Source organism: Mustela nivalis (genome assembly GCF_964662115.1).
Source record: "Mustela nivalis genome assembly, chromosome: 3".
NCBI classification, from domain to species: Eukaryota; Metazoa; Chordata; class Mammalia; order Carnivora; family Mustelidae; genus Mustela; species Mustela nivalis.
Genome location: NC_139022.1, coordinates 13647197 through 13659796, shown reverse-complemented (window position 1 = coordinate 13659796; position 12600 = coordinate 13647197). Strand labels below are relative to the sequence as shown.

Sequence of the window (12600 nt, the reverse complement as noted above, 5' to 3'; positions counted from 1 at the left end):
GTGGATAGGGTTATACCTGCTCGTGGAATTTTTTTCTGTTCCTGGGTTTTTAAAGGTGGCAGAGTTGACTTTCTGATTTTAATTCATCTTCACTAGATGAAGAATTCACAAATAGGACTTTTTCTTGAAATAACCATAGCCTGGGGGCGCTTGGGTGGCTCAGGTCATGATCTCAGGGTCCTTTGATTGAGTCCCACATCGGGCTCCCTGCTCAGTGGGGAGCCTGCTTCACTCTTTGCCTCCCCCTCTGCTTATGCTTTCTCTAATAAGTAAATAAATAAATAACCTAAAAAAAAAGAAGTTGTATTTGACTGGAGCTTCATGTGGAGTGACAGATCAACAGAAAGACAAAGGAATAAGAGACAGGAAGCAATGAAGGAAAACACAGAGGCGCACAGTATAGACAGATGTTCCTCGGCTTATGATGGCCTCGGCTTCTAATAAACCCATTGTTCAGCTGGAAATCTCTTTAGTTGAAAATGCATGGAAAACACCTAAGCGACTGAACATCAGAGCTTAGCCCCGCCAAACTTAAATGTCTTGAGAACACTTACAGTATTGCACAGTTGGGCAAAATCCTCTAACACAAAGCCTATTTCACAATAAAGTGTCTGGTATCTCATGTAACTTACTGAACACTGCACTGAAAGCCAGAACAGGACGGTTCAAGTGTGTTGGTTGCTGACCCTCGTGATCACGTGGTTTGCCTGGGGGCTGTGCTCGCTGCCCCTGCCCAGCATTACAAAAGAGGACCCTACTGTAGATCGCCAGCCTGGGAAAAGATCCAAACTAAATGCATATCACTTCTGCACTATTATAAAAAGTCAAAAAACCATAAACTGAACCAAGGTGAAGTCAGGGATCTTCTGTACCAGGTTTGTTAGGGAAGGTCAAGTGCTCCTGTCTGGCCAGGAACCATAGTGGTATGGGGGAAAGTTCCACAGTAGAAAGTTCTACAGCGGAGAAACACTAGGACTCAAGCACCAATGGTCACAGGTTACACCATGAAGACTGGATGCTCTTCTGTGGGCGATGAGAAGCCACGAGCGACTCAGGAAGGCTGAAGAGCTCTGGGCAGGTGGGACAGCTGAGGGCTGCAATGAAGAGAAACAGGTGGAGCTGGGAGACCAGGTGGGGAGAGCCTGCTACCCTCGAACAAAAGGCAACAAAGGTCTGGACTGGAATGACGGAGAATGTGGAAGGTAATGGGATATTCATGAAACAGAACTGGAAAGCCATGGAAATGAAATAAGAGAGGGAGGGAAAACCGTTCATGACTTTAATTGCCATCAGTATAAAACATGTTGAATTAAAATGAATTGGTATTTCTAGACCGATGATGACATCACAATAATGGAAGGAAACCAATTTTGATTTTGAGCCTGGTTAAGGAGACAGTATAGACAAGAGAAAAGCAGAGGCTCTGGAGTCACACAAATGTCACCATTGAGATTCGTCCCCACTCTTCATTCCCTTCCCTGTAAACCCAGGCAAGTGACACCTGCCTCACAGCACTGGTAACAAATAGGGAAGAGCACACGTTCCCACGTTCCCGGGTCAGACAGGACAGCCAGGGATCAGCGGCACATGAGGAGGTGACAGGTGGTCACTAAACTGAGCTCAGGTGCATACACAGCATTTTACGTCACCTTGAGATGGCTCCTCTTGTGACCTCTCGAAGAAGGTGGCAGTGGTGAGGAACAAACTCCAGGAGCTTATTAGCATACATGATCTTCAGGCCGTCTGGATGAGACTCAACGATCTGCTCTACAATCACCTAGCAGAAGGAAGAGCGTTTTATTTTTATTTATTTATTTGTTTGTTTGTTTGTGTTTTTGTTTGTTTTTAAAGCACCTAAAAGAGAAGTATGAACTATACACTACAGAGAAAAGAATCGTGTAAACCTTAAAAATGCACTTCGTCCTTCCTCCTCCCCACTCAGTATGCTTTCTAAACAGGAGGTAAGTAACAATGGCATGAAAATCTAGGTCCCGGGATTTGGGAATACTGCTCCAACCCTGGGGGACACAGAGGCTGAGGGACAGAGACTGGCCTGAAGCTAAAACATCACACACACTCATCTGCTTCCCTTCTGAGCTTAAAAGCAAAATACTGTATCTGCAGACAACAGCTCTGTATCATCTTCACCCTGGCCTTATCCTCTACCGTCTCCAGAACAGGGAAAGGGCTGAGATGGAAAGTGATGGAAGAAAACACATCTTATTTTGCTTTAGTATTTAATTTTTTTTGGTGAGGCTGAGTTGCAGGAGGTGAATGACAAGCATACAAACTTAAAATACAAACGTGGCCACAGTTTATTTAATGACACGGAAACGTAAAGTACTTCCCTAATTTAGCATATTAGATTCAGTTCAATGAAAAGGGCATAAATTAAATAACTAAAATATTTTCATTTAGTGACAAAGAATAATGTGATCTTTTTCACCCCCACAGAGAGAGCTATGAACTATAATAGGATACATACAAAGAACTGACAGATCATTTACTTTTAGTAGTCTTAATGAAGCTGAGAAGATTACTGAAATTAATCCTTCAATTTCACTTCTATCACTGGGATACTGTCTCGTTTTAAAACTGGAAGCCTTTCATCCTGAAGTCATGGTGGGTAGCTTTATACTTACCAGACAGAAAGAACACTCGCACTGGCAGGTGACTGGAAGAAAGCCCTCAAACGCTGAGACTGGCTTCATGACTTCTGTCAGCTTGAACTAGATGAAACCGACGCTCTCTAAGTTGGAAGCTGCTGATTGCTGGCGGCCTCACATGGTGCAGCCCATACTCCGGCCGCTCAGAGGCAGGATACACTGACTCCCTGTATTTTACTGTATCCTTATAGGTCAAGAACACTGGGTAACCAAGTTCTGGACTTAAGGTACTACCCCGCTAACTCGCCCTTCAAAGCCCTTTATCTTTGAATATTCCCTCCCTCCCACCTTCCTAGCCTGGCAAACTCCCCCATGGTCTTCAAGACTTAGGCCACATCAATTCTGCGAATACGCTTCCCCTCACAGACTTTCCCTGCGCACAGAGCTGTCTTCCAGCTCCTCCAGTGGGCACGGGCGCCTTGGTGGGGTCACGCTTTTCGGCAACTTCATTAACGTATAACTTATGGAAATGGAAATTGACCTGAAAATGTTCTGATCCGTACCTTCTTCCTAGGCAAGTCCCTCACCCCTACTAAATGAAGATGATCCCTGAGTTATGGCATCACTGGAAGAGACCAGAGCGCATGCCTGATTCCTGCCATGCTGATGGGCACCAAGCAGGACCAACCTTTTCTTACAACCAGAAGAGCAGGATCTAAGAGCATCTTCAAGGAAGAGCCCTGAGCTCTCTCGCACCCAGTCAAGAAACGAAGCCAGATTAGATGCTCTGTGTTTGTGGAATGAGGTGCATGGGGGCACAAACCTCATCCATGTATGGTTTCACCAGTACTTGACCGACTAACGCCTCTGCATCCCGTGTCTTGGCAATTGTAGCGTAAGTCTGGAGGCAGTGCCGTATGATGTCCACATTGGAAGTCTGAAGCCCTTCTAGCAGCAGGCCTCCCAGGGACTGCTGCAGCATGGCCATAATGTGGGCTATACGCTGCAAGAACAGAGAGACCAGGAAAGAAGGTCCAGGTACCACAGTTTCTAAAAGCTCAAATATATGTGTATAATTTATATACATATGTGTTATATATATAAAGCGAGCCTCTAATTCTACCAGAATATATGTAAGATTAAAATCCCAACATTTCCTAGAGAATAACAATGAATCTCTTCTCCCCATGATTGCTTTCTTTCTTTTTTTTTAAGGTTTTTATTTATTTATTTGTCGAGAGAGAGCACAAGCACACAAGGAGACACAGGCAGAAAGAGAAGCAGGCTTCCTGCCAAGCTAGGAGCCCAAGGTGGGACTCGATCCCAGGACCCTGGGATCATGACCTAAGCCAGAGGCAGTGGATTAACTGACTGAGCCACTGAGGCGTCCCCTCCCTATGATTTCTTTGAAAGTAAGTCGGCTTCATCAAAGTGAAGTTTAGACAATTACGGAATGACAAAAAGTTATTTGCCTCTTAAGCTACGGAGTAAATCTGACAAACGTGCATTTAAACCCAGTCAAGGGCTTTGGATAAATGAACTCTGACTACATCATATGATGTGTCAAGTTACATGAAATTCAGAATTAATTTTACTTGCATAGTTTGGAGACTACGCTTGTGTCTTTACACAAAATCTATCTAGTGTGACATAATGGAAGCAGGGTCCCAAGCAGGAGACACTGAAAAAAAAAAATTAAAGCTAGCTTCAAAATCCTGTAGAGTAGCAATTATCAGGGGCAATGCTAGGTCAAACCAAAATCATCCAGGAAATTCGCAAACAGAAATTGAAAATCGAAACCGGGGCGCCTGGGTGGCTCAGTGGGTTAAGCCACTGCCTTCGGCTCAGGTCATGATCTCAGGGTCCTGGGATCGAGTCCCGCATCAGGCTCTCTGCTCAGCAGGGAGCCTGCTTCCTCCTCTCTCTCGCTCTCTCTCTGCCTACATGTGATCTCTCTCTCTCTCAAATAAAAAAAAAAAAAAAGAAAATCGAAACCAACACTTACTGGTCTTACTTTGTCCCGAAGAGGCATGCCTTTGCTCTGAACAGCATGAAAGTGTAACTGGTTAAATTCTGTGGCAATTCTCTCCAAAATCTGTCTAGTCCAGAGTGGGCTAGTAGAGACAATTAGAGAAATGTAAATCCCAAAGTTAAAAACCTGCCACCCCCACCGCCCCACATGCCTTACAGCGCTCAGGCACCTGCACCTGAACGCCATCAATTTTTATGACAAACTGTCTGTGCAACAGGCCCCAGTGCAAGGGGTAAGGAGCGGGGAGGTCGTAGAAGCCACTGACGCAGCCTGGCCCGGGCCACAGGGCCAAGGCAAGGGGATGGAGCTATTTTAGGTCAGTGTGGGTACAACTGCATGATTCCTCCACGTTCCTCGGGCTCTCCCATTCGTGCCCTTCTTCTCCCTTCTTCTCCCATTCTCTAACCCTCTCCTCTCTCTTGCCCTGTCCTACCGTTCATACCCGAAGCCCCCTCTTCTTCTCTGCCTGCCTCAATCTCCCTCCCAAGTACCTCCCCAGTACCAACTACTGCTGTCTCCTCAATCAGCTAAAACTGACCGCCTAGCAGCAACCTGGGAAATCGCTCAGAGCAGCGGACTCCAAGTTTAAATTTACCCAACGGCAGAAAGAGCAAGCTCGGTGCTCCGGGAGCTGGTGAGAAATCACTCACAGTGCATCTGCCATCAAGTGGACTGGATACACTTCCCTCTTGCCCCCCACATTAGAAAGCGTCAACCCCATTCAAAAGGAAGTCGAATAGTGAAAGAAAAAAAAAACACACAACAAAGGCCCCAAAGCCCCTGCTGGGCTCTATGAGGCATCCCACATCTGAGGATGGGCAGTCAGGTAGTGAGGAAACACACTGTAAGAAAACCCAAAATCTCTGGAGACCTGCCATGATGTGCCCCGTCCCAGAGCATCAGAACTGGTGTGGAGGGAAGGCAAGCGCTTGGCAGGAACAGTGCTGAAGCCTAATTCCAACCTCTAGTGACTGATCCCATGTGCATTTCCTATTTATCCTTTTCTCGGCATTTCTGGGCCTGGCAGAGCATGATGGATTTACTGTGCGCTGACGCTGCTCTGGCTTTCCTGACTCTAGAGCTCAGAGCTGCTCTTCTGGAGAAAAAAGTCCTCCAAGGTAATTCTGAGCATGAAAGCGCACAATGTCTGTTTATCAAGGACAGTGTTGCAAAGGGACAGGATTGTAGACACAGAGCTCACTGAGGTGTTTCTATCTGATGAGCACAGCAGCAACAGCAAGGACGGGAAGAACACTGGAGGGCCAGCTCCCCAGGGGCCGAACGTGGACTTGGCTGGAGGGGCTGCAGACACTGCCAAGGGCCACAGTGAAGCAGAGCCGCTGGAGACACACGGGCTGCAGAAGGGCCGTGTGCAGACTGTCTGCTAAGTGTGGACGAACGGGGCAGAAGCACGAGTGCAACGGGCTAGAGACACAAGCACAGTGGAGGCTGACCACTTAGTTGAATGCCTTGATGTGAAAGGGGACAGAGACGTAGGACCAGAGAATCGCTTCCTTTGGGATGTGTCCGTTCTTAATCTCCATCATGAGACATGTGGAGCATATGGTCTCTCAAGTTCCTTCCAAATCTAAAACCTTAATTCCTAAAATTTAGAAACCTAACTCCGCCTGCAAGGGGAGGGACTGTTAGCGTCACACAACAGAGCACTCAGGGCACCAGGCGACCTTGACGCAGGCAGCCCAGCTGGTATGTGTAGGACCAGCCCTGGCTACTCCCACTGCACCACTGTGCGTCTCACAGTGCTGACAGGACCTAACTACTCATTTTCTGAGTCACTCATTCACCCTGGCTGATTGAAAATTCACACCAGAAAGGGAACAAGACAATCACAGTATAACAAAGAGAGCCATCATCTTTTTCCTATTTCATAAGTTTTTCCTTTCCTGTTTGTAAATTTCAACTGGATATGTCCTATACTGTTTCATAATAATATAATGCTGGTGCAAAATACATCAATGGTAATACTCTGGGCATGTCTAGGGAAAAAAATGAGATGGAGAAAAACCAAGATGAATGGTAGGTATGCCTTAAAGATCAACCGGACTTTGCTAGTCCTCAGGGAAAGTGATTCCAAATATACTTTTACACTGCAAGCATAATGACGTGTTGGAACTGTGGTCTATAACCAAAGCGTTTATAGGAACGTGTTATAGATTTCACCATTTCATGCTCTCCACTCTCCTGGAGCTACATTCTAGCCACAAACCTGGATTTTCTTCTTGTTCAGAAATGAATTCTAACTAAGCCGTCCCCGCCTAATTAGATTGGATGTGAAGTATTAATTTATGTGCTACTTAGTTAAAAAAAAAGTGCTTACCTGCTTGCTTCTAGTGCAGAGGTTTCTTTTGAACTTTGTGAATTTAAGATTTTTTTAATCTTTTCCACTGATCAAATAACTTGTATAAGCCTCAACACACACATCTATAAAAATAAAAATTAAGCAAACAAAAAACGTCACCATCTTTACTCTTAATCATCTTTATTTCCTATGCTAAATGCAGGAAAATATAAGACCAAAAGTTAACTTCAAATATATAGGGCATGCTATATTTTGAATATTTCTATGAAACACAGAATTCTCAAGAATGCAAATCTTAGTTCTAGAATAAGCATACTTCCATATTCTATTGCAAGTTTATAGAGGAAAAAAAAAAAACCCTAGACTTTGCTTTCTCATATTCTATACTCTTATTTCTTTTTTTTCCCATCCTGAATCTTTCTATGGGCATTTCTTTCCTATTTTTTTAAAAAAGATTTGTTTATTTGAGAGAGAGAGAGACTGCATGTGCGCGTGCAGGGGAGGGGCAGAGGGAGAGAGAGAATCTCAAGCAGACATCCTGCTGAGCACAGAGCTCAATGCGGGGCTCAATCTCATGATTCTGAGATCATGACCTGAGCCAAAATCAAGAGTCGGACGTTTAACCAACTGAGCCACCAGGCGCCCCTCCATTTGTTTTCTTATGGCCCTTTATTCATGTTTTAACTTTGGCTTCTGATAGTACTGGCCCTCTCAGTTTACATGTGCATATACCTATATGCTCAAGCACCAAATCATTAAAGACCTTTTACACTACAAATATTATCAAAGAGGTTGAGGGACATTATGAAAACTCTCATCCTTAAAGAACAAAAAATTACAAAGTCATCCATTCAATAAATAATAATAATAATGAACACCCCTGGGAGCTCGATATTCATTCCGACGGGGGGTGGGGGGGCACGAGAAAATAAAGCAAGAAATACACCCTGCTCTCACAAAGCTTACTGTTTTGTCTGGAAGCGCACGACAAGCATTCTTTGGACAAAAGCTGTGAGGAGATCCAGAGGCGAATTAAACAGAAGCCTGTCCCTCAAACAGGCTTTTCCCCACTGAGATTTTAACAAATATGCTAATAATACACATAGAAAACATTGTACAGAGCAGCAGGCGAGAGTCAGAAGCCCAGACTCCCAATGCCCGCTGTGCCCCTACATCGTTATGATCATGAATGATATCGGGGACACTTGGAAGTGGAGATAGCACTAAGGGGCACACTCCCGGGGTGAGCCCTCAGATGTACAGAGCCGTTGCCTGTCTCACACACCTGAAACTAAGCCAACACCGCATGCTAACTACTGGGAATTGAAAAAATTAAAGTGAACACCAGAACATAAAGAACACAGGATCAGAAAATAACAGCAAACCTATGGCAGAATCCTGAGTTTGCTTTGGAAAGCCCACTTCTCCCCTAGTCTCTAATATAGGCCTATTTTCTTTACAGGGCCGCTGACAATTTATACAGTCGTTAACTGTCAAGCGCTGCACCGACAACAGTTATCACTGTTTCTTGTTCTGGAAAAAGTGGGTGATCTTGAGATCGTGTGGGTACCTCTGAAATTCTGTCTTCTTATTTCAGGTAGATAACGTGACATAATGCATAAAATGCACATGCGTGAGAGCTTTGAAAAAAAGCTAAATTTAAAAAAGAAAAAAGAAAAAAAGCTGAATAGTGCTGACAAGTTCGCGGAGACAAGAGGAGAGGGCTTCAACTGGCATGCAGCATAAGAAATCTACTGGAGGGTACCTTTTTCTTCCTTATGTCCTCTTGTTTACACATTCATTCATCTACTGCCCGAATTCATTCACTGACTGATGACCTGAGACTCTTTAAAAGAATAATAAAGAAAATGTATTACAGACATTGTTTTGTCACATTATCAATTTCCTACATCTCATTCAATACCACAGAAATTAATACCTGTGCACCAGTACTATGCAGATATTGACCAAAAAAAAAAAAAAAACATGATATACCAGACACAGTTACTGTTGAGGGGACTCATGACCTGGGGGCATAATGACACGAAGGCAGGGTCGCATGGCCAGAAGAAGAATGACATATACAGTGAAAGTTATGGGGATGAGGGGGCTTAGAATGGAGAACAGATAATATGAAGCAAAGTACAGGAGAGTCTGGAAATGCGACGGGGCTCGAATCGAACTCTGAAAGCTATGTGTACACAGCTGCCGAGGTGGGGAGGGGATGGGGAGCAGATGTAAGTGCACACACACTCAGGGGCAGGGTCAGACAGGCACACAGCCATGTGCACTGCAGGCTTCCTTCTGGAGAGAAGCAGAAATAGGAATGGAGGGCCAACTTCACTGAGATGAAGTCTTTAGATTCTGCATATTTTGGAGAACGAAAGAATGTCAAAGCACTGATGCATGATGATGAAATGTGGGTATGGAAATACCAGGAATCAAGAATGAAGAACAGAAGACCAGAAAAAGGCAGAGCACAGAGGTAGAGAAACATGTCCAGAAGCTAATGAATAAAGAGATAATTAGGAATTAGGGCCAAAACAAAGGTTAACAGAAACAACTAGAATGAAGTAGGCATACCACAAAAATACCACAGGAAGGTGAATTAATTCACTCCATCAACATTATGAAACACCTCCTGAACGTCAGTATTGTGGCAGCCTACAGGGATGCAATGAAGACAGATATATTCGTATCCCTCAGTGATCTGAGAATCTCACAGAACAGCTTCAGAGTTGGGACCAGAAAAGCAGGTCAGGCCTGTGGCTGAGCAGGACCAAAGTGGCCATAAAAACAGGCCATGGAAAAGGGAGGGGATATGGTGATGGCAGGGGGTGAGGTGGGACGGGAGCCTGTGTGAGTAGAGCAAATCTGCCTCCAGGGAGGGGGTTCGAGAGAAGAGTGGGAGGCCAAAGGAAGGCTAGGCTTGGAAAACAACACCACTATGAGGCCCCGGGAGGAGGAGGCACACCAAGGAGGCAGTGGGAGAGCCCCACAGCGGCTGGTGTGGAATCCAACGGCAGACCATGAAAATCCCTTCCATTCCAAGGAAAAGTATCTTTAACAAGATTTTGTAAAATTCAAATGAGACATAAACCATGGAAAGTATTGGCTACCTCAAGGCACAACTCAAGATTTTTACCTGTTTCACGAACTCTTTCCTGCCTTCCTCTCCCCTAGGCTTCTCAGCACTGATATTTCCATTACTTCGCATTTTTCTTGGTTCTAACCATGTACTGTGTCTTCCCTTAAATTATGTTCGCCTTATATTCTCTCTAGGATGCAGGCACTGTCTTAGGGGAGGGACGCAAGAGGCCACTCAAGCTAGAGGAGACACACAAGGAAGGATGGTGTCGTTTATGACAAGTTTACGACAGGGCATCAGAATGGACAGAGGCCGTAAGTCAGGGCACCAGACACAGACGGAGAAGGCGGGAGGGAAGACAGGGCAGCACAGTTTTCTGTTAGAAGTGATGCCACAACTGCCCCTCCACTGTTCACCCAGGTGGAGTTCCTATTCCCAATGGCTTAGAGGTGGGGAGTCCCATTCCCACAACAGAGATTTTTCTGAGAGAACATGCAAATGTAACATTTATTAAGTATTACATTTTATTTATATTATCCTTCAGTTCCATTAGGGATTACACAGTTTTTGTGGATCAGCCCAGGAACCTAACCACACGTAGATTACATGGGGTGGGGGGGGATCATTACAAGATTACAAACTGTTAAAATACAAGTCATTCGTAAGTTAGAAACCACTTACATATGACCAAAGTGGCACTAATAAGTTGAATTTGGAAATATGCTTCCTCTCCCCTGACATTTTAAGGTTGTCTACTCTGAGAATATGTATTCTTCAAATCGAACATGTTTTTTTAAGTTTTTAGCAAATGCAAAAACAAAATCATTTACAACTCTTCTGAAGGTGAATATTATAATCATGAACCGTTAAAATACAACCACCAGTACCACCAAACTAACAGATGAAAAGAATTCTTAGAGAAAAGCCAAGGAGGACAACAGGGTCAGAGCAGACTGTTTTCATTAATTGGGGACTTACCAGAACTACTCGTAACTGTCGCAAAGGCACAGAAAGTTGATTGAGGGCTTTGTCCATGCCAACCTAAAGGGGCACTTCCCCTCTACCACTGTTGCCAGACTAACCTTACCTATCCTGCAGGGTCAGGTCGGCCTGGCCCTTTATCTGTTGCTCTCCTCTGAGTGGTTAGTTTTTCATAGAAATCATGCTTTGCTTTTGTCAGGATTTACCCTGGATTATCAAAACCCTTTTCTTCTGCCAGTGAAGCCTAAGAAACAGTCCTAATGAGAGAACCAGGAACTCAAACCGATCATATTTATCCTGAATGTTCTGTCCAAAATGAAAAATTCATTTCAGAGGAGCCTCAAGATCTCTGAGAAGGGAAGTTTCACCAACTCTGTCATGTAGGGGCATCAATTCCGATTCTGTGTTAATTTTACTGCTTTCCCAGCTAGTAATTCTCTACCTCAGAAAGCCCACTGTCAACCGTTTCCTCTTTCAAAGACAGTTACTCTTAGCGTCTGCACATGGCACTTGGGGCCTGCTGGTCGTTGGCTCCTCCCCTCTGTACCTTGGGTCTAACAGCTGCGGGACATCAAGATGAGCACGTCTCTTGTTCTAGGACTTAATATAGTTTGGGGCAAATGGTAAGCAAGAATCACTTCTTTAGTTGATCCAAGTGTTGGATCTTTCTTAATTATTCTACTACCACAATTTACTTGTTCTAAGATTTGTCCACCCCCCCATTTTAATATCGCTTAAGGTGGCACTCACCTTGCACTTGATGACATATCCTACTTTAACTGACAGCATTTCTCTTTCTTAGTCGAACATAAACTATAGTGCATCTTACCCTTGATGAAAGCTAGGATGCAATTAAATACTCTATTATGCTTACGATTCTGATATTTGAAATACTCCAGTAGGTCCCTGTGCCCCCACAGTGTAGTACCTCACCTCCTCGCCATAGTATACAAACCTTCTCACCCCCAGTGTTAACCCCGGGCTCAGCCTCCATCCCCAGGTGATGCTGCCAGATCAGCTGTAGGTTGTCATGAACTTGCTGCAGTTTCCCGAATGCACTGTGCTGCCTCCTGGCACTTTGAAACTTGACACACTCAACCTCATTCTTCGCTTTACCCTTGTCTATCACCTCCCTAGAAAGTCTGTTCCTAAGTGGCTTTTCCCAGCTCCCACCTACCCTTGGCAGTCTATTATCTCCCTGTGGTAAAGCTTGTCACACTGCACCATGGACATGCCCGTTGTCCCCCTGAGAAGAGAAAAGGGACAATGAGGGCCCCCAGCATTTGCAGCTCTAGTGCAGAGTCCCATGCCTGGCTTGCAGGAAATGCCAGATCATGAAGACAAACGAGTTATCCTCTGGCTAAAACCAGCTCTTCTTTGCATACCGCATGATCTGGTCAATAAAGAGCAGCCAGTTATTATTGCTGTTTTTCTAGGGATTTTTACCCCATATATTTCCCAGGTCATTACTCTTTTTGTAGAACTTTAATTCAGACTTCAACCACTTCCGAGTCAGATCAGGTGAAATCATTTTCCTTCCCATACCCTCGATGTATTTCACATCTAGTAATTC

The 12600-nt window shown here is 44.6% G+C and overlaps 1 long non-coding RNA gene across 1 annotated transcript in view; it reads right to left on the bottom strand.

Annotated features, from left to right (window-relative positions):
* Positions 1 to 1694: 1694 nt before the first annotated feature.
* The window catches only part of LOC309862322, a 477958-nt gene continuing 467052 nt past the window's right edge, over positions 1695 to 12600 (bottom strand). The window contains exons 4-6 of the long non-coding RNA XR_014310417.1: positions 8724 to 8804; positions 6977 to 7080; positions 1695 to 1777 (exon numbers count right to left, since the gene is read on the bottom strand). This is a non-coding gene — a long non-coding RNA (uncharacterized lncRNA). The remainder of the gene's footprint in view (positions 1778 to 6976; positions 7081 to 8723; positions 8805 to 12600) is intronic.